This window comes from Rhinolophus sinicus, chromosome 2, assembly GCF_057876585.1.
Source record: "Rhinolophus sinicus isolate RSI-liver-muscle chromosome 2, RSI-T2T, whole genome shotgun sequence".
In the NCBI taxonomy this organism is placed as follows: Eukaryota; Metazoa; Chordata; class Mammalia; order Chiroptera; family Rhinolophidae; genus Rhinolophus; species Rhinolophus sinicus.
In genome coordinates, this window is record NC_142502.1 from 120,281,481 (window position 1) to 120,307,287 (window position 25,807).

At 34.9% G+C, this 25,807-nt stretch overlaps 1 non-coding gene across 1 annotated transcript; it reads right to left on the bottom strand.

The window, feature by feature from the left end:
• Positions 1-22,359: 22,359 nt before the first annotated feature.
• On the bottom strand, positions 22,360-22,522 carry LOC141571996 (U1 spliceosomal RNA). Its single transcript, XR_012497029.2, has one exon. It is a non-coding gene; the product is annotated as a U1 spliceosomal RNA (small nuclear RNA).
• Between the last annotated feature and the right edge of the window lie 3,285 nt (positions 22,523-25,807).

Sequence of the window (25,807 nt, forward strand, 5' to 3'; positions counted from 1 at the left end):
GCAGAAAAACAGACACACAGACCAATAGAATTGAGAACCCAGAAATAAACCCACATACATATGGACAGATGATTTTTGGCAAAGAAGCCAAGAACATACAATGGAGGAAAGATAGCCTCTTCAATAAAAGGTGCTGGGAAAATTGGAAAGCCACATGCAAAAGAATGAAACTAGACTGCTATCTGTTACCACATACCAAAATTAACTCTAAATGGATCAAAGACTTAAATATAAGATCTGAAACAATAAACTGCATAGAGAAAAGCATAGAGAAAAGTACTAAACTTATGGACCTTAGGATAAGAGAGGATTTTACGAATTTGACCTTAAAGGCAAAGGAAGTGGAAGCTAAGTAAATGAATGGGACTATATCAAACTAAAAAGCTTCTGCACAGCAAAAGAAACCATCAACAAAACGAAGAGGCAACCAAACAAATGGGAGAAGATATTTGGAAACAACACCTCTGATAACAGGTTAATATTCAAAATATATAAAGAACTCATACAACTCACCAACAAAAAACCCAAAAAAATCCAATTAAAAAATGGTCAGAGGACCTGAACAGACCCTTCTTCCAAGGAGACATACAAATGATCAACAGATATATGAAAAGATGCTCAACTTCATTAGCTATTAGCGAAATGCAAATCAAAACCACAATCAAATACCACCTCACACTATTAGAATGGCTATCATCAACAAGACAAGTAATAACAAGTATTGGAGAGGTTGTGCAGAAAAAACTCTCATACACTGCTGGTGGGTATGTAAATTGATATAGCCACTGTGGAAAACAGTATGGAGATTCTTCAGAAAATTAAAACTAGAATTACCATACAAATCAGTAATCCCTCTTCTGGGTATCTACCAAAAAAATATGAAAGCATTTATCCATAAAGCTTTATGTACCCTATGTTCATTGTAGTATTACTCATGGTGTCCAAGACATGGAAACAACCATAAGCGTCCTTTAATAGATGATTGGATAAAGAAGATGTCGTACATATATACAATGGAATATTACTCAGCCATAAGAAAAGATGAAATACTGCCATTTTCAACAAGATGGATGGGTCTTGAGATTATCATGCAAAGTGAAATAAATCAGACAGAAAAAGTCAAGAAACATATGCTTTCACTCATATGTAGGCTATAAAACTGAAAGCAACAAACAAACAAGATAAATAAACAAAAAGTCATAGGCACAGACAACAGCTTAGTGGTTACCAGAGGGTATGGAAGGTGGTGGTAGAACTGGGTAAAGAGGGTCAATTTAAGGTGATGAAAGGAGAACTGACTTTGGATCATGAACACACAATGCAATATATACGAGATGTATAATAGAATTGTACACTTGGAACCTATATAATTTTACTAACCAATATCACCCCAATAAATTTAATAAAAAATTTAAACCTTTTTCATTTGCAAAATGCCATATTGAAAGAATGAAAAGGCAAAGGAGAAATGTGGAGAATATATTTACAAGTCACATATCTTGCAGAGGATTCATATCAAAAATATGTAAGGGACTCTAAAAATTCATCCGTAAAAAAATTCCAATTTGAATATGGGCAACAGACATGAAGACACATTTTACCAAAGAGGATATACATATGGCAAATACACAAATGAAAAGTTTGTACTCAACATTATTAGCCACTAAAGAATGCAACTTAAAACCATTATGAGATATCCAATACATATCAATAGTCTAAAATTAAAATAAAAAATAATACTGACATCAAATGCTAGAAAGGATGCTGAGACACTGGATGTTTCATACTTGTATGTTGTTTATGAAAATTTAACATAGTACAATCAGTCTAAAGAATATTTTGTAATTTTTAAAAAATAAAACTGAACATGCAACCATCATACAATCCATCAATTCTACTTCTGAACATTTATCCCACAGAAATTAAACTTTTGTTTACATAAAAACCTGTGTATGAATGCTTATAGCAGTATTATTCATAATAGCTAAAACACTGGACATGCCTACCGGTATCTCAAAAGGAAAATGGATAAAGAAACTGTAAAAAATCCACACCATAGATCACTACTCAATAAGAAAAGGAAGACTCTATTGTTATACACAGCAACCTGCATGACTCTCTAGAGAATTATATGCTAAGTGAAAAAAGTCAGTTTCAAAATGTTATATATTATGATTTTATTTATGTAACATTTTTTGAAAAGACAAAGTTACAGAAATGGATAACAGATTAATTGTTGACAGTGATCTGAGACCTGAATGAGTTGAGGGAAAAGGTGATATGTGTGTCTTAAAAGTGCAATATGAGAAATATGAGAAATTCTTGCCATAATGGAAGTGTTCAGAACCTCAACTGTATCATTATATATATCCTGGTATTGATATTGTATTAAATATTTGGAGTATATTACCTTTGAAGAGAACTGAGCATAGGGCACACAGTGTACAGGGTACTATATTAATTCTTACACCTGCATATAAAACTATAGCTATAAATTTTGCATCCTAACTAAGTGGGATTTCTCCCAGGAGTGCAATGTTTAACGTTTGAAAATCATTCAATATAATACATCATGCATGGTATGTAGGCAGAAAAATGCCACCTAAATATATCCATATCCTAATCCCTGGAACCTGTGAGTATGTTAGCTTATGTGGCCAATAGGAATTCCAGTTGCAGATGGAATTAAGTTTGCTAATCAGCTGACCTTGAGATGAAGAGAATATTTTGGTATATCTGAAAGGACCCAATGTAATTACAAGGGTCGATATAAGTGACAGTCAATATCACAATGATGTAATATGAGAAATATTTGACTATCTATCGATGTTTTTGAGATGGAGATGAGATACAAACCATGAAATGCAGAAAGCCTGTAGAAGCTAGAAAAATCCAGGAAATGCATTCTTCCCTAGAGCCTCCAGAAAGGAAGTCAGGCCTCTGAACACTTCAATTTAAGCCAAGTGAGACCCATTCCAGACCTTGTGACCTCCAGAATTGTAAAGTAATACATTTCTATTGTTTTAAGACACTAAATTTGTAGCAATTTATTACAGCAACACTAAAAAAAATACACTGTGTTAATAAGGCAATATTTTATTAGATATGACAAAATCAGAGGCACCAAATAAAATAAAAAATGTAGTTAAAGTTCATCAAAATTAAAAAACTTTTGTACTTCAAAAGACACTATCAAGAAAAATTAGACAATCCACAACCAGGGAGAAAATATTAGCAAATCATAGATAGTTCTTTATCAGTATGGACTTCTATCCTGATATATAAAGAACTCTTACAATTTGTTAACAAAAAGACAAATAACCCAATTTAAAAATAGGCAAAATAATTGAATAGAAATTTCTCCAAAGAAGATATACAGGAGACAATAAGCACATGAAATAATAATTAGCATAATTAGTCATTAGATAAATACAAATAAAACCCCAAAGAGATAGAATTGTATACCTACCATGACTGCTGTTATCAAAATGGCAGACTGCGATAAGTATTGGTAAAGAAATAGAGAAACTGTTGTCACAAATGTTCCTATATCATCTTTTCTTACTACCGAATAGTATTCCATTGTGTATATATACCACAACTTCTTTATCCATTCATCTATCGAACTGGAAGCCTCATACATCAGTGGTGAGAATGTAAAATGGTCTTAAAACGGATCGGAATTTTCTCAAAATGCTAAACATAGAACAATACTATGATCCAGCAAGTCCACTCCTAGAAATGAAAGATAAATGAAAACATATGTTCACACAAAAACTTGTACAAAGATCTTCTTTGCAACAATAGTGAAAAAATAGGAATTACCTCAAATGTCCAACAGCTAATAGATTTAAAAATGTGTTATATCTATATAATGGAATACTATTAAATAATAAAAAGGAATGAAATACTGATACATGTAAAATCTAGATGAAACTTGGTACATTATGAACGAAAAAAGGAAGTCACAAATAATCTATATACTGCTGTATTTTGTCATATACAATGCACGATTTTCTGCTCAAATTTGTGAGGGAAAAATAAGGATGCACATTATACATGAGTAGTACTAATTCTGTATCTATATAAATGTTTTTAATTCTTTTATTTATGTCTATGAGTTAAATGTGTAACTATAGAAATCAATAACAATATCCGTATGCAAATTAATACCCCGGAATACAATGATCAGTTTTGTTGAACTTACGACGAACCTGCAAATACGAAGAGTTCTTGGCCTTCTATGATGCATAAACATCGTAAATTTGTTACCAGTATACAAAATTCCTGTACCTTATATCTGTTCTTGTGTTTTGTAATTATTTGTTACATAAAATTCCTTGTACCATAATATGTTAGAAAATAAATGCTAAAATTCCTTTATAACACAAAAAATAAGTACCTAAGTGTAAACAAATAAAAATTTGAATTAAAAAATTAAAACCGAAGATGTTTGCCCTGAAAGTTTGGGCCAAAAACATGGGTGCACATTATACACAGTAAAATATGATAATTTATAATTTATAATTTATAATTCTATTTAGTTTAAAAGTCCAGAAATTGACCAATGCTCTTATACCAGTGAGGGCAAACAAAACAAACAAACAAAACAGACAAAAGCTTAAAAAGTAGATCTAAGAACAAAATGTTTGTAGGGTGCTTTATAAAGCTCTAACATATTCCTATAGAAGCCAAAGACTGCAGAAGTTTATGTGCACATGCAGGTCTGTGTGTATACCCAGAAAAGACCTTCAGAATACTGATCATTCACTTTACAGGCCCAACCTGTATCCTTGTACAAACAGGAAATGAAAGCTAAAGCAGATAAACTGCCATAATGGTGAATGATTGCTCCAACACACACAGAGCCTCTTGGCAAAGGGGAAGAAACTTGCAGGATCAAGCAATTTAAGGAAGTCTCTTGCTAATCATTATCTGACTACTAAAATAACCAAACTTCAGTGGGTGCATACTATAGGGACTAGGATGTAATAAAATTAACCCAGAAAATTTACTAAACTAACAAACCACTGCAAAGTAAAATAGTAGAGAATGGGGGAAATAGGATTTCCAAAATCCTATATCATATTACCTGAAATATTCAATTTTTTACAAAAACTAAGAGATATGCAGAGAAACAGGAAAGAATGACACCCCTACACACACGTGCATGCGCGCATGCGCGCACACACACACACACACACACAAGCAGTTAATACATACTTCTCTTGAGATGGCTAGGATGTTAGATGTATTAAACACAGAATTAAATCAGTTACTAGAAATATATAAAAGAACTAAAGGAAATCATGCCTAAAAAAATTAAAGTAAAATATGACAGTGGTGACTCACCAAAATGAGAATATTGATAAAGAGATAGAGAAGATATTTGCAAGCATAATACAACAGTGATTTGGGAGATAAATACAACAACAAATTAAAAATTTACTGGGGGTTGTGTCAATACCAGAGTTGAGTTGGCAGAGAAAAGAAACAGAAAACTAGGAGATTCATCTACAGTTCTTTTTATTTGAGTTATTAAGAGAAAAAAGAATGTAAGAAAATAAACATCTTCAAAAACTAATGGGTCACTATCAAGTATAACCACTTATACATAATATTAGTCCCAGGAGAGAGAAAGAGACAAAAAAAATATTGAAGACATATAACAAGTATATAAATTGCATTAGCAAGTCAAGATCTTCTCACAAAGATAACACCATGCCCAGATGGCTTCACTGATGACTTTTAGTAAACATTAAAAAAATTAATACCAATACTCCACAAACACTTCCAAAAGTTAGAGAACAAAGATTTCAAACTTGTTCTTTGAGGACAGTGTCACCCTAATACCAAACCAGACAAATCCATCACAAAGAAAGGAAACCACCCTTGCTTGTGAATACAGACAAAAATCAGAAACAAGACAAAGATATTCTCTCTTTCTCATCTATTTAACATATGTTTTGTGGTTGCCCTTTAGAGGGCAAGATTAACCACCTTCACATGTTGAGACAGATAATGCCACACACACACATTGTATTAACTCCATGTGACTGCTGTAACAAATTACTGTAGACATAGTGGCTTAAAATCAAAGAAATTTATTCTCTTAGATTTCAGGAGGCCAGAAGTCTGAAATTAGTATCACTGAGTGAAAATCAAAGTCTTCACAGGGCTGTGCTTCCTCCAGAGGCTGTAGCAGAGATCTGTTTCTTGCTTCTTCCAATTTCAGGTGGCTGCAGGCATTACTTGGCTTGTGGCCATATCACTCCAGTCTCTACTTCTGCCTTCACATTGCCTTCTCCTCTGTATCTTTTCCTCTTCTGATTGTGTCAAATGTCCTTCTGCCTATCTCTAATAAGGATACTTGTGATATCATTTAACACCTACCTGGGTAATCCAGTATAATTCAGCAATTTCAGGATGCTTAATTTAATCACATCTGCAAAGAGGCTTCTCCCCCCCCACACACACTGTAACATGTACAGATTCCAGGTATTAGGACTTGATTGATAACTTTGCGAAGCTATAATACAGGCTACTACACATACCAACAGAGTATAAAGAAATTTATTACAGATTCAGGCTTCCTCGGGAGAGTAGGGCAGTCATCAGAGCTAGTCTGAAAAATGGCTTGAGTAAGGAAGGGTAAATGTTCTTAGTTTTTATTGCAGGTGAGAGTGGTATGAAAGCTCCTGTATAGGCTAGGCTTTCAATTTCTCCACTAGTATCAAGGAAGAGACTGCCTACACTTTAAAACAGGTTGCACAAATGTTGAACAAAAGAAAAAGGGGAGTGGTGGGACTTGGAAGTGGTCAGCTGTCAGACATCCAAAACAGAGTCAGACTCTATTACCAAATAGTATTTTAGGTTCTAGCCAGTGAAATCAGGTAAGACAAAGAAATAATAAATATTCAAACTGAAAAACAGAAGTATAATAAAACTATTTTTATTCACAGTTGATATCACCCTCTATATAGATAATTAAAGAATCCAACAACAGCAAAAATTAAAATGAAAAATCTAAGAACTAATAAACAAGTCAACCAAGGTCACAAGAAACAAAACTGTATAAAACAATCAATTATAATTATATATACAAGCAGTGACAACACTACAAATTAAATTAATAATACAATTCTACTCAAAATTGCATCAAAAATAATGACATAGTAATAAATTTAATTTTAAAAAGTGTAATAGTTGTAAACTGCCAATTATGAAACTTTGGTGAGATATTCCATGTTCATGGATCAGAAGACAGAAAAAGTTGAGAACCATATGATTTCTCTTTTATGTGGTATATAAAACTGAAAAACCAACAAAAGAACAAGACATACAAATGAGAAACAAAAACTCATAGACACAGACAATAGTTTAGTGGTTAACAGAGGGTAAGGGGGGAGGGGAGTGGTTGATGAGGGTAAAGGGGATCCAATGTATGGTGATGGAAAGAGAACTGACCTGGATGGTGAACACACAATGTGATATATAGATGATGTAATACAGAATTGTACACCTGAAATCTATGTAACTTTACTAACAATTGTCACCCCAATAAACTTGAATTAGAAAAGAAAAGGAAGACTAGGTTTATGTTAAGATGACAATTCTTCCAAAACTGAAGTACAGATTCAATGTAATGCCTTTTAAAGTCACAGCAAGTTTTATTGCAGAATTAATCAACAGTTCCTAAAACTTATAAGGAAAAGCAAAACACCTAGAATAGCCAAAATAATTTAAGTGAGAGCAAAGTTGGACTTTCACTTGTTGATTGCAAAACTCACTATGAAGCTACTTATTAAATCAATGTGTTACAGTCATAGATTCATTGAGTTTATATATATATATATATATATATATATATATATATATATATATATATATATATATATATGTATGTAACTGGAACAAATTGAGAGCATTGTCCATATAATAAGAAAGTATAAATGGGACCTTATCACCATAATTAAAACTTTTTCACATTGAGAATTTGGAGGGAGACAGGTCAAGATGGAAAAGTAGGATGGAAAAGTAGGTATGTGCTGTACTATCCTTCTGCCATTATCACATTAAAATTACAACTAAATTATGGAACAATCAACCTGAAGAACCGTCTAAAGACTAGCTGAACAGAACTCTTATAACTAAAGATATAAAAAAGAAGCCACTTTGAGACTGGTAGGAGGGTGGAGATGCAAAACACGCTGGCCCCCTACCCACGTGTGGTGGTTGAGAATCAAGAGGGATATTTAAGTTGCAGAGGGACCCCAGAGAAGTTAGAGGTCCTAGCCCCACACCATGCTCCCCAGTCCAGAGCACTAATGCTAGGAAGAGGAGCCCCCACGACAGCTGGCTATGAACAGCAGTGGGGATTCTCTCCACCTGATGGAAACCTAGGTGTTATCTTAAAGGGCTGGCACACACTCTATCTCACTCCCAGGTACTCACCCTGGGCTCTGGTAGAGGGACAGCAGCTCGGGAAGTACCAGAGATGTACAGGGAGAGACTGACTTGTGTGGCTTCAGGGCAAGGGCTGAAGGACAGCCACTATTGTCCTTGTGTTGAGCCCTGCTCCCATGCAGCCTGCTCGAGGATGCCCTCTTTACTGTGTTGAGCCCTCCCCTAACAAGACCAAATCTGAATCAGCATTGACCTGGTGAAATCCACTCAGTCCACTCTGGTGATTCCTTGGGATCCTACTCCACCCAACTTTTACACTGGAGGAAACACTTTCTGCAGTGGGCAGCCAAACGTGGCCCACCATCATAGGAGGCTTTTCAGCAGCAAGCAGCAGGCCTTGACTCACAAACTAGGGGAGACTCTTTCAGCAGCAGACAGCTGGCCTTGGCCCGTACTGTAGTATTTCTTGGACAACTCTTGGGGGCCTGCAGGCCACATGTGGGCAGCATCTGGCTTTGGTGTTCTCTGTTCCTTTGAGCCTAGTAGCTCTAGACTCAACACTGGTGCCAAATATGAACCTGGTGAACACTGCTCACCACATTCTGGTGACTTTCTGGCCAACTCACCCAACTTGTGTACTACCTCAAGCTATTTCAGCAGCTGAGCCTTGTAGGCAGCCTGCAGATAGTGGCAGTTCTCTAGGAACCCTGAGCCTTTTACTGAGCTGTCTCAGGCCTGGAACTGGTGGCAGCCAGATTCAGTTTGTATCTTGGCCTCTTGCACATGCCCCCAGGTCTATCAAAGGCAGCAACCAATGATGGATGGCTTTATAGCTCCTACCAGGTAGCCCTGGGTCAATCAGTCAATGGCTGACACTAGCCTGAACAGAAGCCTTTGTGAGGAGCAAGGACCCCTGGAGCACCTGGCTTAAGTGTTCAGGAAGACTGTGACATTTGGTCTCAAAGGACACCTACCACATAAGGCTACCATGCAAAGACTGGACGACATAGAAGATTTATCTTATACACAGAAAGAAACAAACAAGTGGAGCCAAAATGAGGAAACAAGGAAACATGACCCAAATGAAAGAAAAAGAAAAAAAATCCAGAAAAATAACAAAACAAATTGCAGACAAACAATCTACCAAATATAGAGTTCAAAACACTAGTTAGAAGGATGTTCAAGGAACTTAATGAGAACTTCAACAAAGAGATAAAAAGGAAACAGACAGAAATGAAGAATACAATAATTGAAATACAGAATACACTAGTGGGAATCAAAATCAGATTAGGTGAATGAGAGGATCGAATCACTGATTTGGAAGAGAAGGTAGCAAAAAAAAACCACCTAATCAAAACAGCAAAAAGAAAAGAAAAATGAATCAAAAAAGAAAATAGCTTAAGAGACTTCTGAAACAACAACCATAAAAGCATTCACATCATAGGGATACTGGAAGGAGAGAGAGAAAGCAAAGGATTGAGAACCCATTTAAAGAAATAATGATGGAAAACTTCCCTAACCTTGCAAAGAGATAGACATACAAATTCAAGAAGCATAGAGAAGCTCAAACAAGATAAACCCAGCGACCCACATCAAGACACATGATAATTAAAATGGCAAATGTTTAAGACAAAAATAATATTTTAAAAGCAGCAAGAGAAAAGCAGTTAGTTACTTACAAGTAGGCTCCCATTACAGTGTTAGCTTATTTCTCAACAGAAACTTTGTAGGCCAGAAGGGATTGGCACAAAATATTCAAAATGATGAAAAGCAGTGACCTAAACAAAGGTTACTCTAACCAGCAAAGATATCATTTAAAACTGAAAGACATATAGAAAGATTCACAGACAAGAAAAAGCTAAAGGAGTTCATCACCACCAAACCAGTGTTAGAAGAAATGTTAAAGGGACTTATTTAAGAAGAAGAAGGTAAAAAAAACAAACAAACAAACAAAAATAAAACCATAAATGTGAATAATAAAATATCAATAACTACATTTCATTGTAAATGGATTAACATCCTCCAATCAAAAGATATAGAGAAGCTAAATTAATAAGAAAACAAGACCCTTACACATGCTGTCTACAAGAGATTCACTTCAGTAAAAGGATGGAAAAAGATATTTTATTAAAATGGGAATAAAGAAACAACAAACAAACAAACAAACAAAAAGAAAAACAGAAAAGACTGAGGTAGCAATACTTATACCAGACAAAAGAGACTTTAAAACAAAGGCAATAATAAAAGACAAATAAGGATATTTCATAATGATAAAGGGATCAATCCAACAAGAGGAAACAACCCTTGTAAACATTTATGCACGCAACATAAAAGCACCTGAATATATACAGAGCAAATATTGACTGAAATAAAGGAAGAGATCAACCGTAATACAGTCATAATAGGGGACTTTAACACCCCATTGACACAAATGGACAGATCTTCCAGACAGAAAATCACCATGGAAACAGTGGCCTTAAATGCACCTTAGATCATATGGACATAATTGATATTTTTAGAGCGTTTCACCCCAAAGCAGCAAAATATACATTCTTTTCAAGTGCACATGGAACACTTTCCAAGCTAGACCACATGTTAGGCCACCAAACAAGTCTCAATAAATTTAAAAAGATTGAAATCACATCAAGTGTTTTCTCCAACCACAATGGTATGAAACTAGAAATCAATTACAAGAAAAAAAAAGCTGAAAAAACTGGAGGGTAAATAGCATGTTACTAGACAATGAATGGTTTAACAATGAGGTCAAAGAAGAAATCAAAATATACCTTGAGACAAATGAAAATGAAAACATAATGACTCAAATTCTCTGGGACACAGCAAAAGCAGTCCTGAGATGGAAATTCATATCAATATAGGCCTAACTCAAGAAACAAGGAAAGTGTCAAATAAACAATCTAAACTCACATCTAAAGGAAATAGAAAAACAACAGCGAACAAAGCCCAAAATGAGCACAAGGAAGGAAATAGAGATCAGAGTTAAAATAAATTAACTAGAGTCTGAAAACAATACAAAGAACAATGAAACAAAGAACTGGTTCTTTGAAAAGATAAACAAAATTGATAAACCTTTTACCAAACTCATCACAACAGAGAGAGATGACTCAAATAAATAAAATCAGAAATGAAAGAGAAGTGACAACTGACACCACAGAAATACAAAGGATTATAAGAAAATACTATGAGCAATTCTATGCCAAAAAATTGGACTATCTGGAAGAAATGGATAAATTCATAGAAACATATAATCTTCCAAGAGTGAATCAAGAAGAAATAGAAAATCTGAACAGACTGATCACTACAAACAAAATCAAATCAGTAATCAAAAAATACCAACAGGGCCGGCCCGATCGCTCAGGCAGTTAGAGCTCCATGCTCCTAACTCCGAAGGCTGCCGGTTCGATTCCCACATGGGCCAGTGGGCTGTCAACCACAAGGTTGCCAGTTCAATTCCTGCAACTAAGATTGAACATGGCACCTTGAGCTGAGCTGCCGCTGAGTTCCTGGCTGGCTCAGTTGGTTGGAGCGGGTCCTCTCAACCACAAGGTTGCCGGTTTGACTCCTGCAAGTGATGGTGGGCTGCGCCCCCTGCAACTAGCAATGGCAACTGGAGCTGAGCTGCGCCCTCCACAACTAAGATTGAAAGGACAACAACTTGACTTGGAAAAAAAGCCCTGGAAGTACACACTTTTCCCCAATAAAGTCCTGTTCCCCTGCCCCAATAAAATCTAAAAAGAAAAAAAAAATTACCAACAAACAAAAGTCCTGGACCAGATGGCTTCATTGGTGAATTTTACCAAATACTCACATAGAAGAATTAACACCTATCCTTCTCAAACTATGCTAAAAAATTCAAGAGGACGGAAGCTCATCTTATGAGGCCACAATTACCCGGATTCCAAAACCAGATAAAGACATTACAAAAAAAAGAAAATTATAGTCTGATATCCCTGATAAATATAGTTGCAAAAATCCTTCACAAAATATTACCAAAATGAATTAATACATTAAAAAGATCATACACCATTATCAAGTGGAATTTATTCCTGGGATGCGAGGTTAGTTCAATATCTGCATATCAATTAATATGATACACCACATAAACAAAATAAAGGATAAAAATCATATGATTATATGAATAGATGCAGAAAAACCATTTGAATAAATCCAGCAGTTTTTTATGAAGAAAACTCTAAGTAAAGTGAGAGTAGAGGGAACATCTCTCAATATAATAATGGCTATATATGACAAATCCACATTTAACATCAGACTCAACAATGAAAATTTAAAAGTGTTTTCCTTAAGATCAGGAATAAGACAGGAATGTTCATTTTCACCACTGTTTATTCAACACAATATTGGAAGTCCGAGCCACAGCAATTAGACAAGAAAAAATAAAATAAAATAAAAGGCATCTAAATTGTACAGGAAGATATAAAGCTGTCAATATTTGCAGATGACATGATACAATACATAGAGAACTCTAATAATTCCACCAAATAAACTATTAGAATGGATAAATGAACACTGTGAAGTGGCAGGATAGAAATTGATTGATTGATTTTTTTTTTTTTTATTAAATTTGTTGGGGTGACAATTGTTACATAGATTTCAGGTGTACAATTCTGTATTACATCATCTATAAATCCCATTGTGTGTTCATCACCCAGAGTCAGTTCTCCTTCCATCACCATATATTCGATCCCCCTTACCCTCATCTCCCAACCCCACCCCCCGCCCCCCTTACCCTCTGGCAACCACTAAACTATTGTCTGTGTCTATGAGTTTCTGTTTCTCGTTTGTTTGTCTTGTTCTTTTGTTGTTTTTGGTTTATATACCACATATCAGTGAAATCACATGGTTCTCTGCTTTTTCTGTCTGACTTGTTTCGCTCAGCATTACTCTCTCAAGATCCATCCATGTTGTCACAAATGTTCCTATATCATCTTTTCTTACCGCCGAATAGTATTCCATTGTGTATATATACCACAACTTCTTTATCCATTCATCTATCGAAGGACATTTTGGTTGTTTCCATGTCTTGGCCACCGTAAACAAAGCTGCAATGAACATTGGAGCACACGTGTCTTTATCTCTAAATGTTTTCAGATTTTTTGGGTAGATACCCAGGAGAGGGATTGCTGGGTCATATGGCAATTCTATTCGTAATTCTTTGAGGAACCTCCACACTGCCTTCCATAACGGCTGCACCAGTCTGCATTCCCACCAACAGTGTATGAGGCTTCCTTTTTCTCCACAGCCTCTCCAACATTTGTTATTATTTGTCTTGTTGATGATAGCCATTCTGACTGGGGTGAGGTGATATCTCATTGTGGTTTTGATTTGCATTTCTCTGATGATTAGTGATGTTGAGCATTTTTTCATATGTCTATTTGCCATTTGTATGTCCTCTTTGGAGAAATGTCTCTTAAAGTCCTCTGCCCATTTTTCAACTGGGTTGTTTTTTTGTTGTTGAGTTACATGAGTTCCTTGTATATACTGGCTATTAGCCCCTTATCGTAGGCACTATTTGCAAAAATCTTCTCCCATTCAGTTGGTGGCCTCTTTATTTTGTCAATGGTTTCTTTTGCTGTGCAGAAGCTTTTAAGTTTCATATAGTCCCATTAGTTTATTTTAGCTTTTACTTCCATTGCCTTTGGAGTCAAGTTCATAAAATGCTCTTTGAACCCAAGGTCCATAAGTTTAGTACCTATGTTTTCTTCAATGCAGTTTGTTGTGTCAGGTCTTATGCTTAAGTCTTTGATCCATTTTGAATTAACTTTGGTACATGGTGACAAATAGCAGTCCAGTTTCATTCTTTTGCACGTGGCTATCCAATTCTCCCAGCACCATTTATTGAAGAGGCTGTCTTTGCTCCATTGTATGTTTTTAGCTTCTTTGTCAAAAATCATCTGTCCATATTTATGTGGTTTTATTTCTGGGCTCTCAATTCTATTCCATTGGTCTATGTATCTGTTTTTCTGCCAATACCATGCTGTTTTGATTATTGTGGTCCTGTAGTACAGCCAAAGTCAGGAAGTGTGATACCTCCATTATTGTTCTTTTTTCTTAAGATCGCTTTGGCTATTCGGGGTCTTTTGTGGTTCCAAACAAATCTGATGATTTTTTGTTCTATTTCTTTAAAATATGCCATTGGGATTTTGATGGGGATTGCATTGAATCTGTATATTGCTTTGGGTAATATGGCCATTTTAACTATGTTGATTCTTCCAATCCATGAGCACGGAATGTCTTTCCATTTCTTTGTGTCTTCTTCAATTTCTTTCAAAAAAGTCTTATAGTTTTCAGCATATAGGTCCTTCACATCCTTGGTTAAGTTTATTCCTAGGTATTTTATTCTTTTTGCTGCAATTGGAAAAGGAATTGTTTTCTGTATTTCTTTTTCTTAGATTTCATTGTTAGTATATAGGAAGGCAATGGACTTTTGTGCGTTGATTTTGTAGCCAGCAACTTTACTGTATTCGTTGATTGTTTCTAATAGCTTTTTGGTGGAGTCTTTAGGGTTTTCTATATATAGCATCATGTCATCTGCAAAGAGTGATAATTTAACTTCTTCATTCCCAATTTGGATGCTTTTTATTTCTTTCTCTTGCCTGATTGCTCTGGCAAGGACTTCCAACACTATGTTGAAAAGCAGAGGTGATAGGGGACATCCCTGTCATGTTCCTGAACGTAGAGCAAAGGGCTTCAGTTTTTCTCCATTAATTATGAGATTAGCAGAGGGCTTGTCATATATGGCCTTTATTATGTTAAGGTATTTTCCTTCTATACCTATTTTATTAAGTGTTTTAATCATAAATGGATGTTGTATCTTGTCAAATGCTTTTTCTGCATCAATTGATATAATCATATGATTTTTGTCCTTTATTTTGTTTATATGATGTATCACATTGATGGATTTGCGTATGTTGGACCATCATTGTGCCCCGGGGATGAACCCCACTTGGTCGTGATGAATAATCTTTTTAATGCATTGTTGTATTCGATTTGCTAGAATTTTATTTAGGATTTTTGCATCTGTATTCATCAGAGATATTGGTCTGTAGTTTTTTTTTTTTGTGCTGTCCTTACCAGGTTTTGGTATCAGGGTAATGTTGGCCTCATAAAATGAGTTAGGGAGTACTGTCTCTTCTTCAATTTTTTGGAAGAGTTTGTGCAGAATTGGTATTAGTTCCTTTTTGAAGGTTTGGTAGAATTCACTAGTGAAGCCATCTGGTCCCGGACTTTTGCTTTTGGGAAGGTTTTGGATGACTGATTCAATTTCATTACTGGTGATCGGTCTGTTTAGATATTCCAGTACTTCATGGTTCAGCCTTGGAAGGCTATATGTTTCTAAGAACTTGTCCATTTCTTCTAGGTTGTTGAATTTGGTGGCATATAGTCCTTCATAGTATTCTTGGATGATCCTTTGTATTTCTGTGGTGTCCGTGATAACTTCCCCTTTTACGTTTCTGATTTTGTTAATCAGTGTCTTCTCTCTTTTTATCTTAGTAAGTCTAGCCAAGGGTTTGTCAATTTTGTTAATCTTTTCAAAGAACCAGCTCTTTGTCATATTAATTTTTTCTATTGTCTTTTTGTTCTCTATTTCATTTAGTTCTGCTCTAATTTTTGTTATTTCCTTTCTTCTGCTGACCTTGGGTTTTACTCGTTCTTCTTTTTCTAGTTCTTTAAGGTGTAACGTGAGGTTATTTATTTGGGAGTTTTCTTGTTTCTTGAGATAGGCCTGTAATGAGATAAATTTCCCTCTTAAAACTGCTTTCGCTGCATCCCAAAAATTTTGGTAGGATGTATTTTCATTGTCATTTGTTTCTATGTATCTTTTGATCTCTCCTCTAACTTCTTCTTTTGACCCAGTCCTTCTTTAAAAGTATGTTGTTTAATCTCCACGTATTTGTGTTTTTTCCTTTTTTTTTTTTTTTTTACAGTTGATATCCAATTTCAAATCCTTGTGATCAGAGAATATGCATGGTATGATTACAATCTTCTTAAATTTGTTGAGACTGATTTTATGTCCCAATATATGGTCTATCCTTGAGAATGTTCCGTGTACACTAGAGAAGAATGTATTGTCTGATGTTTTAGGATGAAGTGCTCTATAAATGTCAATTATGTCCATTTCATCTAATGTGTCATTTAGGGCTACTATTTCTTTATTTATTTTCTGTTTGGATGATCTATCCATAGCTGTCAATGATGTATTTAAGTCCCCTAGTATAACTGGTCAATTTCTCCCTTTAGTTCTGTTAGTAGTTGCTTGGTGTATTCCGGTGCTCCCTGATTGGGGGCATAAATATTGATGACTGTTATGTCTTCTTGTTGTACAGTCCCCTTCACCATTATGAAATGTCCATCTTTGTCTCTTGTTATCTTTTTCACCTTGAAGTCTGTTTCATCTGATATCATTATGGCTACACCTGATTTTCTCTGGGTACCATTTGCTTGGAGTGTCAATTTCCACCCTTTCACTTTGAGTGTATGTTTGTCCTTGTAGCTGAGATGTGTCTCTTGGAGACAGCATATGGTTGGGTTTAATTTTTTTATCCAATCTGCTACTCTGTGCCTTTTTATTGGTGAGTTCAGTCCATTTACATTTCGGGTGATTATTGATATGTGAGGATTTCCTGTCATTCTATCTTTAGTTTTCTGGTAAGGCTGTGTCTCCATTGTTTCTTTGCCTTTTTGTTGTTGTCTATTATTTCTGTGTGGTGGTATTCTATGATGTTTCCCTCTGATTCTTCTTTTATTTCAGTATATATTTCAGTTCTGGATTTTTTTTGAGTGGTTACCCTTAAGTTTATGTAAAAGAAAGTTTGATATTTAGAGTATTCCATTTTCTTCAGCACGCTTACTTTCTCCATTCCCATATTCCGGTTCAGGCCTTTACTCTCCCCCTTTTTGAGTTTTGGTTGCCACAAATTGTCCCTGTTGATGGTGGTCGAATAGCCTCCTTTAGTATTTCTTGTAGTGCAGGTCGTGTATTAGAAAATTCCCTCAGCTTCTGTATGTCTGGAAAGGTCTTTATTCCTCCTTCATATCTAAACGATATCTTTGCTGGATATATCATTCTTTGCTCAAGATTTCTCTCTTTCAATAGTTTGAATATTTGGTTCCACTCCCTCCTGGCTTGTAGAGTTTCTGCTGAAAAATCTGATGATAATCTAATGGGCTTTCCTTTGTAAGTTACCATCTTCTTTTCCCTGGCTGCCTTGAGGATTCTTTCTTTGTCGTGGATTTTAGACAGCTTCAATACAATGTGCCTTGGAGAAGGCCTGTTGGGATTGAGGTAACTAGGTGTTCTATTTGCTTCTTGGATTCGAGGGTCCAGTTCTGTCCACAAACTTGGGAAGTTCTCATCGACAATTTGTTTGAATATATTCTCTGTTCCCTTCTCTCTTTCTTCTCCTTCTGGTATGCCCATTATTCTTATATTGCTCTTTCTGATGGAGTCAGAAAGTTCTTGTAGAGTTCTTTCATTTCTTTTAAGTCTCAAGTCTCCTTCTTCTTCTATTTGTGTCATTTCCAGGTTTCTATCTTCGATGTCACTGATTCTTTCCTCCATCTGGTCAACTCTACTACCTAAGCTGGTTATTTCATTCTTAATTTCTTCTATTGAGTTCTTAATCTCCAGAAATTCTATTTGGTTCTTTTTTAAGATTTCAATCTCTTTCGTAAAATGCTCATGCTGTTATTTGATTGAGTTTCGGAGTTCATTTAACTGCCTGTCTGTGTTTTCTTGTATCTCGTTGAGTTTTTTCAGAACTGCAATCTTGAATTCTCTGTCATTTAAGTCACATATTTCTGTATCTTTAAGTGCCTTCTCTGGAGATTTTTCACTTTCTTTCTGACCTATCTTGTTGCCTTGGTTATTCATGGCGATTACTGGTTTACTATTTCTCTTCCTAGACATCTACAGGAGTGACTTCTGCAACAAATTGATAGGAAGAGGTCTTTCTTTTGTTTTCCAGTACTTGTTGGTAGAATGTTTTATTATTTCTCCAACTGCAATTTGTTTTTCTTTTCCCACACGGTAGTGCTATGTTTTCTCTGCACTATTCCAGCTTCCCACACAATGGGGGGATTCCCTGGGAGATGGGCTTCTCCTCTGTTAATAGTTCGTCTAGGTCACAGGGCGCAGTGTCCCGGTGGGTATGCAGAGAGCTTTTGATGTTCCAAAGCTCTTCCACCTCCTGATTCAGAGCCTGTATGTTTCCGCAGTTCTGTTTACTCCTGCAGGGATCCACCCAGATAGGTGGGGCCAGGGGCGGGGTGAGTTGTGAGAGGTGGCCCAGAGCAATGGAGGCGAACACCACCACAGCCGGTCCTGCTTCCACAGCTCCCTCCCCTTTGCCGGAACTAGTTGGGCTGTGAATTTGTGTCTGCGGTCCACAGTTCTCAAAACAGCAAATTTTCTGTTGTTTTGATCTTACACTGCCACTCTTTCACTTCTAGCACTGGGAAAGTGGGGGCGGGGCGAGCTCTGGGAGGGGAGGAAGGGGGCGGCTAGTCTCAGTGCCTAAGGCTCCGTTCTCTGCTTGGCAGTGCGGGCTTAAACCACCGTTTTCAGCCTTTTTCCCCTCAGTCTTTTCTCCGATGTCTCTGCCGTGAGCGTTGGGTTCAGCCGTGTTATAATCTGCCCCCTCAGCCCTGTGGAGCCCTGGCAGAGCCCTAGCAGTCCGAGTTCTTCCCTCTCTCGCAGCTGTGGTAGTCCGGGAAGCAGCGAGCTCGGTGCACTGAGCTAGGTCTGCGTCCTGCGCCCACGGGGCTCCGTCTCTGCGCACTTCTCCCTTTCCTCCTCCCCCCACTCGCGTGAATCTCCCACCTGTAGTTGATTTCAGTCGGTAGTGGGCCTCTTCGTCTTGCCTGTCTGCTGTGCAGGGAGTCCTTTGTGGAGTTTTTGTTGTTCGAATCTTTATAAATTCCAGGGGAGCTTTACAGAGGCTTACCTCACACCGCCATTTTTCCGGAAAATCAAAATGTGAAGTATTTCAACTGGAAGGTTGAAAGAAAGAATATCACCTACCTAGAATTTTCTAGCTTGTGATAATATCTTTCAAAAGTAAAAGAGAAATTGACTCAGACAAATAAAATTGAGAGAATTTGTTGCAAGTAGACATACCTTTGAAGAAATGTTAAAATATTAGGTCGGCGCAAAAACACTTGTGGTTCTTGCAACTTTTTAACCTTTTAAACTGCAATTATGTTTGTACCAACCTATAAGTTAATTATAGAGAAGGAAAATGATATGTCAGAAATTCAGATCTACATACTCTGAAATGAAGAGCATCAGAGAAAGAATAAGTGAAGGTAAAATAAAAACATTATTTTTCTTATTCTTACTTAACTAAGCAGATAACAGTTTGTTCAAAAATAATAATAACAGTATATTTAATTATGTATGCTTATGTATAAGTGAAATGACAGAAATGATACAAGGGGCAGGAGGAAGGACTGTAGGACTTCCTGTAGGCCAACAGTAGGACTATTTGGTAGTACAAGATATTTGCATTAGCCATAAAGCAGTACAGTGTTATATGAAAGTGGAGTTGGAATGATTGCAAATATAAATTGTAAACTCTAGAGCAACCACTAAAAAACAAACAAGCCAAAAAAGTACAATAGATATTCTACAAAAGGGGAGAAAATTGGGTAAAAACAATTGTTCAGCTAAAGCCACAAAAAGCAGAGAGTGTGGAAGACAGAAGTAGGAACGATGTAGAAGAAAAACAAATACAAACAGTAACAAACGCTGATCAAACTATATCAATATTCACTTTGAACATCAGTTGTCTAAACAGACCAATTAAGAAAACAGAGATTGTCAGAATATATCAAAAGGGAAGTCCCAACTATATGTTGTCTATCCTAAACCAATTAAATATAAATACACATATAGAGTAAAATAAGGGGATGGAGAAACACATAGGCAGTTAATAGTAATCAGAAAAGCTATATTAATTTGATGGAGCAGATGTCAGAACAAAGAGAATTATCAGGGTAAAGAGGGACATTGCATAATAAAAATGTGGTAAATATTCCAAGAAAACATAATTATCCTTAATGTGCGTGAATCTAACAATAGGGCACCAAAATATGTGAGGGCAAAAACCAACAGAACTACAGGAGAAATAGATGAATCCACTATTATATTTAGATATTTTGATGTCCTTCTATTAGAAATCGATCCAGTATGCAGAAAATCAGTAAGCATATAATTGAACTCTACAGTAGCATCGATCAAACGGATATAATTGACATCTATAGCCTACTTCATTCAAAAGCAACAGAATATACATTTTTCTCCAGTTGACATGGAACATTCAACAAAATATATCATATTCTGGGCCATAAAACAGACCTTAACAAATTTAAAATAATAGAAACGTCTGGTCTTTGACCTTAATAGAATTAAATTAGAAATCAACAATAGAAAGATAGCTGGAAAATCACAAAATACTTGAAAATGAAACAGCACATCTCTGAATAACATATGAATCAATAAAAGATATCTCAAGAGAAATATAAAAAATATTTTGAATTAAATTAAAATAAAATATGACTTATCTAAAGTTGTGAAAGCAGTGATTAGTGGGAAATTTATAGCATTGAATGTACATATTAGAAAAGAAGAAAGATCTAAAATCAATATAATAAGTTTCTACCTTAGGAAACTAGAAAAAGAAGGAGGAGGACTGGAGGGGGGAAAGAAGGAGGAAAAGGAGAGAAAGTGAAGAGGAGGAGGAAGGGTGAGAATAAAGAGGAGAAGGAGAAGAATCTGGAAGGGAAGGGGAAGGGGAAGAGGAAGGAGAGAAAAAAGAAGTTGAAGGAGACAAGAAAAGAGCTAGAGCAGAAATTAATGTAATTGTGAACAGGAAGTCAATAGGGAAAACCAACAAATCTAAAAGCTGTTTCTTTTAAAAGTTCAGTAAAATTGGTAAGTCTCTAGCCAGCCTAACTAAGAAAAATAAGGGAGAGGACACAAATTACTTATATCAGAAACAAAAGATGGGATATCTCTACAGAGACCATGAAAGTAAAAGGGATAACAAAAGGATACTATGAACAATGCTACGCCCACAAATTTGATAAACAAATGAAATGGAACAATTTTTTCAATGACAATTCCCAGAACTCACACAAGAAGAAATAGGCAATCTGAATAGGCTGACATCTATTACATAAATTTAATTAATAATTAATAACTCTCCAAAACAGAAAATATGAGGCCCAGATGGATTTACTGGTGAATTTTACCAAATATTTAAGGAAGACATTTGATCAATTCTCTATAATCTCTTTCAAAGATAGAAACAGAAGGAATACTTCCACCTCCCATAATGAAATTCATCCAAGCATATCCTTCTCTGCTACTGTCCTGTAGTTTTCTTTGAAGTTATCATTTCTGAATCAGGGTTAAAAAGAACGTTAAGATTATGGGAGAAGAAAGTTGGATGAGATTCACCACACTAGCTGTTCCATTAGAGCTGCTTCATTTTCTCATTCGTGTCTATTATGGATTATGAGTGCTCATCCAGGCTGGAGGTAATTAGTAAAATATCTCTTCAGCTTTTTCAAACTATCATATTTGTATTATCTTAAGCAAAATTGCATCTGTGATTCTCATTTCAGCTCAATAGATCCTGTATCTGTCAAATTGTAACAATAGGGTATCTATCTATGAACCTTGGTTTCATTACTGTTTTTCTTTATGTCTGCATTAATGTTGATATTTTATTGGAACATTTAGAGAGCCTACATTGACACAGATGACCAGAGTATGCTATAAGTTAGAATTCCTGGTTTGACAAGATTTAAATCAGTTCATTTTCTTATACATCATACACTTCTGTCTCAAAGACTTAGTGTATAAACTGTTGTTTACACTTGTATTCTTTTTTTATTAAAACTTTATTTAAACAAGGGAGAGCACGAACGCAGTCCCCCACTACCACAAATTATGCAGTCGAGTTTCCCACATTTGGGGAAACCCACGGGTCAGCACATCTGGAGTGCAATGGATAAGCCTCGCCCTGGGAAAACCACCTTCTTGATCATGATATCTCCCCTGCCAGGTAAGTATACACTTGTTTTCTTAAGTAAAATATAGGAGCTAAAAAAAACTGTAAAAAAATAATGTTATATGAATTTTCATAAAGAAGCATCTATTAATTTGTCTTTTGTGCAAATCCAGACTTTTATATAGTCTAGTATTAAATAAATTATTCATTATAATTTATTTTTCTCTGTATTCTGGAAAACATTCATTCTTTTAATTTTCGGTTTCCTCTAAAACTGCTCTTAATTTATTGAGCCTCTATCTCCATCTGCCTTGCTGGTGTAGTTCTGTATTCTACCTCTTCTGTTTTATCTTTGGGTTAACTTGTTCTTTTTTCATTCTTTTTCAATGTGCTGGGAACCTTCCTGACAATTTGCTAGGAAGCAACATTCTTTATTGAATCCTCTTCGAAAAAGAAAAGCAAGATTCTAAACTAAGAAAGATAAAATCAGCATAAAATATTAGCATGCCATTATTTTCTAAACAAATGAACTTAACCATAACTAAAGAACACAGTCAAAAAAATACCTGGAACTATTTTATCTTCAATAATATGCAAAGGCTATATTTAACTACAACACTTAATAATAAATTTTGTGTTTTCTTTTTATTGTTGGAGAAAATAAAAATATTAAATAATTTGATGGAAGACCTGAAAGTAACATTTGAGAAAGGGAGTGAAAGAGGTATCATTGCATAATTTGACTTTCCAGCAAAATAAAACATATGGGCGCTTTAAATATTATATATCCTCAAAAAATAATCAAGGATTAAAAAAAAATAACAAAACCATACAATAGCATTTGTTTGTATTTCCCTTTCTCTATTTATCAAAATGAAATAAGCTATAAGTGATTTATTATTTATGAGGCAAAACATTCATTTCATATTTTCAAAGTTGGTATACTATATGCATTTTGAATGTTTTCAATTATAAACTTTAATATAAACAAATACTAATTCATTTATAATTCCCTAATCTAAATGTTTAAAAAGTTGTTGTTTTTTTGTTTCACATTCCAGATTTCCAATTTTGTTAAGTACTTGATTTATTTTTCCTTAAGGGCCCAGGACAATTCTACCAGGGAACAATGATGGCTGCTTTTAATTGCTCAGTTACTCTAGCCAGTGACTCAACTTGGGCTTCAATTTGATATGGCAATTAACCCTGGGAAACTGGCAACAAAGCCTAATAACTCTTCATTCAATCCATTATATATGGTTACAGAAAACCCAAAAGCTTCCTATAGATTCTGAAAGGGATGCAAGGCCTCTGTAGATAATTAAATGTTATGGTGGGAATTTGTGCAAAAAAACTGATATACAATTAGACAAATATGTTCCCATATTATGTTTCATTGAAGTTTGTATGAGCCTACTTGCTTGTCAATGGGTCCTGATCCTAAATGTTTTTATGCCTGATTAATTGTCAATATCAGGCAAGGACTTGCTTCTTAGCTACTTGCAGGACCCATTTTAGATTGCAAGGAGCTTCATTTAGAGGTGATATACTAACTGTTAATAAACTGAATTGAAACTTTGTCTTGTGTGAACAGACCCTGTTAAAAAAAAAAAAGAAAATCTTTCAAGAGCAAGGAATAAATTCAGATTGTTCGGTATAAAATTTGCTGTTATATTATTTAGGTCCCCTTAGTTAAATAAAAACTTCTGTTTTCTTTATATATTTTCAATTTGTTTGGTACCTCCCATAGATATAATGATGCATTCAACTCTCACTTCTATATATACTAACACAAATTTAAGATTTGTTGGAACTCAATAACAAACATTTTCGGTAGAAATTCAGTTCAAAATAGGCAGCATTTAATTGTAAACATGTATATTTCAAACCATTAATCAAAACTCTAGAAGGCAACTTGCTCACTATTTTTTCTTCAAAGTCATTAAAATTACTGTAGACTCAATAATAGACATGCTTTATTAATATATGCTGAACACATTTATGTGGTTAGGAAAAATTCCTCAAAAGCACAGAGGAAGATGATATTAATAGGCATGTCCAAATTAGCTCAAGAAAAAAGACTCAGAAATGGGTTATACCCATAATTCTTCCTAATTCATGGTTTTCTGAACATAAGTTTTGTCTTGGTTTGCTTTTTTTTGCATTAAACCAGACATGAGCTGAACTTTGTGATAAAGAAGACTATCATCTCGTGAATCACAATTAAAACAAAGCAGAAAATTTCAACATTACCAAAGCACCACTAATTATTTTGTTGAGCTTACACCTACACACTGAAAATAGACTAAATGCATTAAATAAATAGTTGCTGTTCTCATTATTTTATCTAAAGTAGGAGAATTAAATTAAGGAAATGTGAGAAAAATACTTTGAGTTTGGAGTTTCTATAAGAGAAATAAATTGTGAAAAGGCATAGAATTTTCTTTCAGAAAAGAGTTACAAATACACCAATTAAGAATCAGCATTAGAAATAATTATATATATATATTTAAGGCTATCACATTAGAAATAATTATCTGTAATCAATAATTATCTCTAATCATAAAAAATAGAGATGATAACCATCATTAAGTACAACAGTATGTTTCCCTATTTTTAAAGACTTTCTACATTGGAGTTTCTACTGAAAGATATGACAAGAAGTTAAAGAGAATTCCAATTATCTTACAAGTAGAATAAAAAGACATCTTGAGTAAATAGTGAGAACAGTGTATTTCTACTGGCATTTAGACAATAATTAAAGATTTTACAAATTCAAATCATTAATGGCATAAAGAAGAAGTTCCTTGTTTAGTGACATAGTATGATTCTCACAAAGACATAGTGAAAGACATAATAAAATTCTCTTATTTGGTTAATATTTACAAAATAACGCAGATTTGTTCTTGGAAAGGAAAGTGTACTTCTTGATTAATAGAATATAATCAAATGACCCTTGGGCTATATATTTTTTTTTCCTTTTATAAAAGCAAGTTCAGGAGACAAGGAAAGATAGGAATTATCATGGAAAAATAGGAATACAGGGTTGCGGAATAACTCATTTATCTCTAGTAATTTGCATTATTCTCATTATTCAGTGATTTAATTTAAGGAGTCTGTAACTACTTCCACCAATGACCAAAATAAAATTAGTTATATATTAATTTTTTCATCACGGGTTAAAATGGTCCTATTTCCAAATACATGTCATAACAATAATCTAACAAGTTCTATGAAAGTAAAATGAGAATTCACAATAGAATATAAAATATGCTTATTTGAAAATAGAGGTTCAGGAATCTTTTAAATAATAATATCTCTTTAATGGGATGTAAATTCCCAACGCA